General features: G+C 41.3%; 1 non-coding gene across 1 annotated transcript; it reads right to left on the bottom strand.

Annotated features, from left to right (window-relative positions):
- Nucleotides 1–6,205: 6,205 nt before the first annotated feature.
- On the bottom strand, nt 6,206–6,277 carry TRNAS-AGA. Its single transcript has one exon. It is a non-coding gene; the product is annotated as a tRNA-Ser (tRNA).
- Between the last annotated feature and the right edge of the window lie 1,905 nt (nt 6,278–8,182).

Genomic DNA, 8,182 nt, shown 5'->3' with positions numbered 1-8,182 from the left:
CTTTACAGTCTCATGCTTTGTATATATCCATTACTATCATTTTAAAATTTCTATTTTATAAAGTAATCTTAAATAATTTAATATGATACTCTTATAGAAAATTAAAGATATCCTAAGTATCTTAATTTCAATGTTTTCTAGTCATCGTTATTGTATCATTTACTTTCTTTGGATTTAATCTGCTGCTCTTTCTCTAGAATATTGAGGCATTCTTAGGCAATCCATTTTTACCTTTTAATTTCTTTTTTGATATGTACATTTAAGGTTATATATTTTCATCTGAGTGCTTTAAAGCTGCATCCACATATTTTGATATGATATTCTTCATTTCTTTCAGTTCTAAATATTTTCCAATTTCCTTTGTGGAATGAAATTTGTTTTCCTTGACCCATGAATTATTTAGAAGTTAACTGCTTAAATCTGAAGTACCTGGGGGTTTTCTTGCTGTTTTGTTTTGCTATTGATTCTTAACTTTATTCCAGTGTGGTCAGAGAAAATGGCCTGAATGGTTTCAAGTTTTTGAAATGTTTTGAATCGTGCTTTATTACTCAACATAATGATAATACCTTGTAATACTCCAGTAGTATTTAAAAAGAATACGTTCTCTGTTATTGATAGGCTGAATAGTCTATACTTGTCAAGTCAGTTGCTTTGCTCTTAAATGCTGTGGCTGGGACTGAAACATTGGCATTCCAATACTGGAGTCCATATATTTAACTATTAAATTCTTCTGTCTCTCACAAAGTTCCAGGGAAAGTTCCAAGATAAGTGCTTCACCCCAAGGCACAAAATCAGTAATCCTGTGCTTGGAAACATGCAGCTTGGTGGGAGCCCCTTTGATGACCTTGATAAGAATCATCGCACAGTCTGTATTTAGGGAAACATTGACCAGCAAGGCAGCCCTGAAATGCTGGAGATACGTGAAGTCTGAAAAATAGAATTCACTCACAACATCCTCTGTATTAGCTCCTAAACTGCTGTAACAAATTACCATAAACTCAGTGGCTTAAAACAACACAAGTTTATGATCTTACAGTTCTGGAAGTCAGAAGGATGACATGGGTCTCACTGGGCTGCATTCGGTTCAGGTAGCTGAGGGAGACTATCTTTTCCCAGCTTTGAGAGGCCACCTGCCTTCCTTGCCTTTTTGCCTCTGCTTGCCTCCATCTTCAAAGACAGCAATGTTTGCCCAAGTCTTTCTCATACTGCTGTGTCTCTGCCTATCTCTTCCACTTTTAAGGATTCTTGTAATTATGTTGCTGAGTCCAAACTTGTTTTGCTCACCTCATGATAGTCCAATAAATTGGGAGACGAGGTGTTGGGGCAAAGAATAGCGACTTTATTCAGAAAGCCGGCAGACGGAGAGGATGGCAGACTGTCTTGGAGAACCATCCTCCTCCAGTCAGAATATAGGCTCCTTTTATACAAAAAAACAAAAAACAAACAAACAAACAAAAAAACCAAGGGAAGGGGTGTGATTGGTTTTTGCAAACTTCTTGGTGTAGGAATTCTTTGTTCCTGCAGCTGTCCACGTGGGTCAGGTCATGATGCTCCTGCAAAAACTCCAAGAAAACAAATGTTGTTCTCTACTCTGCAACTTGTTATCTTTACATGAGTGCAGCGCTAGCAAGACTAAGCCTAGGAAACAGGGCACAGGGGTCAAAGCTGAAGGAACTGATCCAATGGAGAGTCAAGATTTGTTCTCCTCTATTACAATTACACTGGATCTACCCAGATAATCTGGGCTAATTTCTCTACTTTGAGGTCAGCTGATTAGGAACCTTAGCTCCATCTGCCACCTTAATTCCCCTTTGCCACCTAACATGTCACAGGCTCTAGGCAGTAGGACCTGCACATCTGTGGGGGCCATTATTCTACTTACTGTGTTGTCTCCCATAGGAAGTCTTCCTATTGCACTGGGACACAGGTCCCTTAAAGATTTTAAAATGATGAAAAAGCCAATGAATGCATTTGAAAAATGGCCAAGGCTTTCCAGCAAGATTACAAATAGCCAAGAATCCTATGAAAAAATTCTTATCCCCACTAGTCATTACAGAAATGTAAATTAAAACAGAAATCTCAATTTTTCATCTCCTGTTAAAAATCAGATGGTCAAATATTTGTGGGATAAATGAATTGCAGTTAAGAATGTGAAAATGCATCTAGACTACTGGGACTTCCAAGCACATCACAGAGGCAGGTGTTTCAGAAAAATCTGATGCTGGATGTCCCTGGTGTAGGGACATTTCAGGCTCCAGGAATAGTCATCAGCATTGTGTGGCCCTGGACCTGGGTACCCTGAGCCAACCAAGACCCAGGCCCGAGCAGGACATGCCCAGAGGCTTCCAGGGGACACCATGGGGAACATTTCTGTATTTTTCCTACTGAGAGTGGATGACCCTCTGAAGCACAGCATTTTAGAACTTCTCACCCTTCTGCAAGTCCTCCCATGAATAAAACTGAAGAAACCAAACAATCTCTCTTACAAAAAGAGATCAATTCTAGGCAGTGGCCAGTCTTATTTGTTATGTATACAGTTTTCAGCCTCAGCACTTTTATTTAAAAATTAAAGTAAATCCTTCCCTATATTATGTTAAAGACCATTGTGTGGTATTGATTTTCTTTTATAATAAACCAGGCAAAAGTGGATGCAGGAAAGAAACATTCCACTCCTAAATTAAACTGTATGCAATGCAATTGGATTTCCTCCAATAATTCTGTTTTAAAATATATGTTTGATAAGCGGAATTCCCAGCAGAAAGAAAACATTCTGGAAGAATTAATGTCACATGGGGATGGAAGTGAAAGCTGAAAAACACGGCTTTAGATTGATGCCAACAGTAGGGACCATGTTCATGAAGTGCTCCCCACTCCCAGCCCCCTCCCCCCATTTCTCTTCTTCCTCTTGGATTCATCTGGAAGTCCCCATAATTCAATAGGTTGTAGATTTTATTACACACTGACCCTCGCACAGGGAAGACCGTCATTTGATAACCTGTATAGAAAGGAAGCTCATTTCAAGAATCCACGAGGGCTTGGCGGGTATTCTACATCCAGTGCCCTGGAAGAGGCTCCCTGAACCTCTGCCTGGATGCCCCGGAATGGGAATCTGGCTGCACAAGAGCAAGGAGGTGGGAAGACATGACCAGCGGGATCTCAGGACACTGTAGAAATGGAGAAGACGAAGACCACGTATTCCAAGGCCTTTCTGATGTCACAGGAACCAGGAGCAACTACGCGAACCAGGCAAGGAGAACGTTAACGCGCTCACCTGCTACCCTGCCGCCCGGAGCCCACGACCCCGAATTGGATGGGACAGTGATTCCTCCTGGGGGTCCAGCCTCCCAAGTCAAGGGCGCAGTGGGCGCTGCTGCGGGGGATGGCCTTGCCCCAGTGTGACACCCAACTGTGAGGGCGTGGCTTCTGGCCCCTTAGGTGGTGGCTGCACAGGACGCACCAGGCTGGTTCCAGGGAGCTCAGCGCGCGTGCGCGGGCCAGGTTGCTCCTCCTGGGCCAGCTGCGGACAGAGAGCAGGTTGGAGTTACGGACGCCCACCTGCCCGGGGGAGCGGAACCCCCACCTAAATCCCGGAACCTAGAAGCCAAGGAGCTGTCGGGCTGGAGACGTCTGCATGGGAGTCGGTTCAGGAATGTTGGATGCTGTCGGCATTTGTCACTCTCCTACCAGACTCTGGCCACCCTCTCTCTCTCCTTGCCTTTAGACCCGAGGACCGCTCATTGTGAACTCCAGTGGTCCCATGTTGTGTGTTGGCTTGATCTGATTTCCAATCCGCTGATCTTGATCAAAGAAGGAAGTTGTTTTCTTCTCAGAGTGGGTTCGTTTAAAACAAAAGAAGCTGTGTCAGGATGTTGTGATCAACACGTCTCTGTATCTTTAAGCACTCAGCTGAGCTGTTCACTGGGCACTGCTGGGGACTTGTCCAGAAGAACATGGGAGGAGGGACTCTGCTAAGGGGACGTTTAAGCTTTAAATACATGGAGTAGGTGAGGACCGACTGAGAATGTTTGGCCTGGGCAGGGCTACTGTTTGCTGACATAAATAGCTCTCCAAAGACCTTGGGGCATGGCTCCTGCCTGGGAGAGGTGACTGCAGGCAGTGGCAAAAAACCATGCAGTGGCTCCATGAAGGAGATCACCTGGCTGGCCACTATGGCTAGCAACATACCCTAACAACAAGGGACATTGCTTTGTGCATGCAGCTGGGTGTCAGCTCTCCGTTGGCTAACCTGATTCTTCTGAGAACCAACTCATAGAAAGATGTATCTCCACTAAATTTGGATTTTATTTCTTTCATCTCCCTGTTGCCTGGAGCAATCATGTGATGAATCTATTATTGGTTTGGAGTATGTTATTTTTTTAAATTGGTTCATTAAGAGACATTATCCTTTATGCTATTGGCTTGTAAAATGATTATAATTCCTGCAATGAACCTGTGTTAAATCAATTATTGGCAAAGACAACCTCAGTCTCTGAGCATAATTTGCTGCCAAACTGTCAATTGATAGAATTGGAAGGATCTGACCCACAGTAAGAGTAATTAATATGGGTCGGTGCTGTGGGATATACCATATTCCAGGTCAAATTTGAAATACAGGTTGACGGGTTATGTTAATTTATAATTGACCGAAATCTGGTACATCCCATTACTGGATTGACAAACTTTAAACTTAATATACTATTTACCATCTATGTCATCTTACTGAATTTATAAATTGCCTAGGAATAGACAAAACTGATAGAGCTGTGATAGTTTGGATGCTAACTTTGGCTACAATACTTATTTCATATTGCTTTACCATATTATAAATGATTTGGAATGCTCTATTCAGCATCTCTATAAGAAAACATTTTGAGCATTGTTGTGAAAGGCTGGAGTCCAATAGCATAGTGGATGTGCCTCACTCACCAACCTACTCAAGAAGTGGTTTAGGGATGGATTGGATTATATGCTAACTCCTGAGGACCCCTGGATATCTACTGAAGACTTAGTCTGGACAAAACTGAAAATTAAGCAGCACTGTTTACAAAGCCAAGATGTGGAAACAACCTAAATGTCCATCGACAGATGACTGGATAAAGAAGTTGTGTTTTACTTATACAATGGAATACTACTCAGCCACAAAAAGGATAAACTAATGCCATTGGCAACAGGTACGGGTCTGGTGATTGTCATTCTAAGTGAAGTAAGCCAGAAAGAGAAAGAAAAATACCATATGATATCACTCATATGTGGAATCTAAAAAAACAACAAAAAAATGAACTTATTTACAAAACAGAAATAGACCCACAGACATAGAAAATAAACATACGTTTACTTGGGGGAAGGGGATGGGAAGGGATAAATTGGGAATTCAAGATTTGCAGATACAAACTCCTATATACAGAATAAACAACAAGGTCCTACTGTATAACACAGGGAATTATATTCAATATCTCATAGCAACTTATGGTTAAAAAGAATATAAAAATGAACATATGCATGTATATGTGTGACTGAAACAGTATGCTGTACACTAGAAATTGACACAACATTGGAACTGACAATCTTTCAATTAAAAAAAATCTTAAAATTAAGGAAACTCCAGGTGTTGGCCAGATCACTCAGCCTGGTGAGTTACATCCTATATAAAAAGGAGCAAATAAGGAAGAAATGACCTTTTGCTCTGAAGGGCACCAATCTGTACCCTGAAGACAAAGATTATTGTAACTCTTGTGACCTGGCAACTTTAACCTACTAGAAGCTAGGCCTATGAGAACAGACAAAACCAGAACAAATGACAGTCTGGAACCAATCAGAGTCCCTCATCAGAAAGCTTACACTAGATAAGAAATGACAAAAATTAGAATGGAATTCCAACAAACTGTTTTGGGCACAGAGATCCAGTTGCTTTTAGATTTCTGGCCCAAAGGGGGACACAGCCTGAACCTCACAGGAGCAGAAATTGTGCAATTCGAACTCATTACCACTGATGTTAAATTTAATCAACACCTTAGAGTATTTGGAGAAAATTATACTAACTTTCAAAGATCTTTCTTTGTGGGTAGCAGCAGCCTGGGGATTTAGAAGGCTTATATATAATATGTTATCTCTTAAAACATCTTAATGAGAAACAGCAGGGGAAGCTACTAATATAATGAAATTGGGACTATTGGCTATGATTTATTTTAATTTAATTTTTTAAAAATGGAGGTGCTGGGGATTGAACCCAGGACCTCATGCATTCTAAGCACGGGCTCTACCACTGAGCTATTCCCTCCCTCCTTAGCTATGATTCATGAAGGGAACAGATATCTTCACCTCTCCATGTGGAAGCAACAGAACAAGTTATGAAGGTCATCCTCAGAACTGCACCCCCACAAGACAGAACAGCACTATCTACAGGCACCGGAAACACAGGAGAACTAAGATTTCTCTCAAACTAAGGAGAACTAAGATTTCATCATGATTCATGAGTAAAAAGGAGACTATTTAAAATGTACTTATGCATAAACCACAAGAACAACACGAGATAAAACAGGAATGGATAGATACGCTGATTGACACAATTACTGTATGGACACATCATCAAAAGTCACCAAAAGGGACTTGCACTGATGTACACAGCACTAGAACATGGTTGGAGAAAAGAAACATGTATGTATGTACCAAATATGTCCAGTTTCAAAGTAAGAAATGTGAGGATTGCTGAGAGTTTAAAGCTTGGAGGTCATTAAGATAAGGTCAAATCTGACAGACCCTTCCAAATTATGTAAACCTTGATTATATAGGACCCTTTCCGATAGCAGAGAATGAACTCTAAGTATGTGCACTGTTGTAGACCCATGGTCAGGAAAATGATCACTCTAATCCTGTAGGAAAAGTGATTAAAAAATTCCACCATGAGGACATTGGAAATCTGGATTGCCCGTTATGACATTTCAACCGTCGTGGGATGTAACCAGCAGATCCACTTCACAGGAAAAATAATACAAGATTGGACCAAAGAGCAGGGTATTATATGGAATGTCCCCTTCCTACAGCTGCCCCTGGATGGACTGAGAGGTACAATGGCTTGTTTAAGCAAAAGCTCAGATGTCTTACTAACAATCTAGGTATGAAAGCTTGGACTAAAGCAATATGGGAAGCAGCAAGGTCATTAAACCATGGATACAGAAGTAATGGTGAAGGGGCAAAACCCACAAAGGGGGCAAGCCCTCCCAGGCAGGGCCATTGTCTTTCCGCTTTTGTGCTTCTATAAAACGGCTTGCTTCTAGGAAAATGAAACTTATCTCTAAAATGCCATTTGTTCCCAAAAGCTTACTCCTGATTGGTCCATTTCTAACACCTCATTTGCATATGGCACAAACTTAATCAGAACCTAAAACCCTATAAACCTGTGTAAACCTATAGATGGGGTCCAGAGCTTGAAGTATTAACTGCTCTGGGCCCACTGGCGTAATAAATCTGAGTTCTCCAACCCTCCGAATGTCGCTTAGTCTCCTGACGGGATTCAGGTTGCTGTAACAATAGTTAAACACCTAGAGGATCCATACTGTATCTATGCACAGAAATAAAAAAAGTCACTAGTAGCACCCCAAACACTAACTTAGAGTTGAAAGTCTTAATTAAAAAACAAAAGGGCCCGTATAATATTAGTGAACTTACAAGTATCCACCACTAATAGAACCTTCTGAGTGACTGAGGGAAAAAACACATCACAGCAAATTAATGAAAATGATACGATGCTGATATAAAATTATCGGGTTGAAGAATACCATCTTCTACTGCAGCAACTCTAGATGCAGGAGCTCAAAGTGAAAACTGATACTTACTCTGTATACGATGGCAGAACACATTTTGTACAGCATCATTACTGGGTGCCTAATATTTAGCCTAGCATGGTGCAGAGAGAATAGGCTTGGGGCGGTATTGGTAGTAATGACCCTAATTGTTGTAGATTTCCTCGAGTGGCAAGAGCAACAAACAACAAAAGAGAATTAGAAATTTATAAGGCACTACCTTTCACCTTATGGGCTGAGAATCAGTGCCAGGCAGAGAGAGGTGTACACATGTGAACATGGCTCTCATGAGGGCCCTTGCAGGAGTGGGGTGAACAATTGTGGGGCCATTTAATGTTGAAGGATAATTTAAAAACCATGCTGGTCAGCAATAAAGATGAAAA

This window comes from Camelus ferus, chromosome 5 (genome assembly GCF_009834535.1).
Source record: "Camelus ferus isolate YT-003-E chromosome 5, BCGSAC_Cfer_1.0, whole genome shotgun sequence".
Lineage (NCBI taxonomy): Eukaryota > Metazoa > Chordata > Mammalia > Artiodactyla > Camelidae > Camelus > Camelus ferus.
The sequence above is the reverse complement of the archived record's forward strand: the minus strand, read 5'-3'. Positions and strand labels throughout refer to the sequence as shown.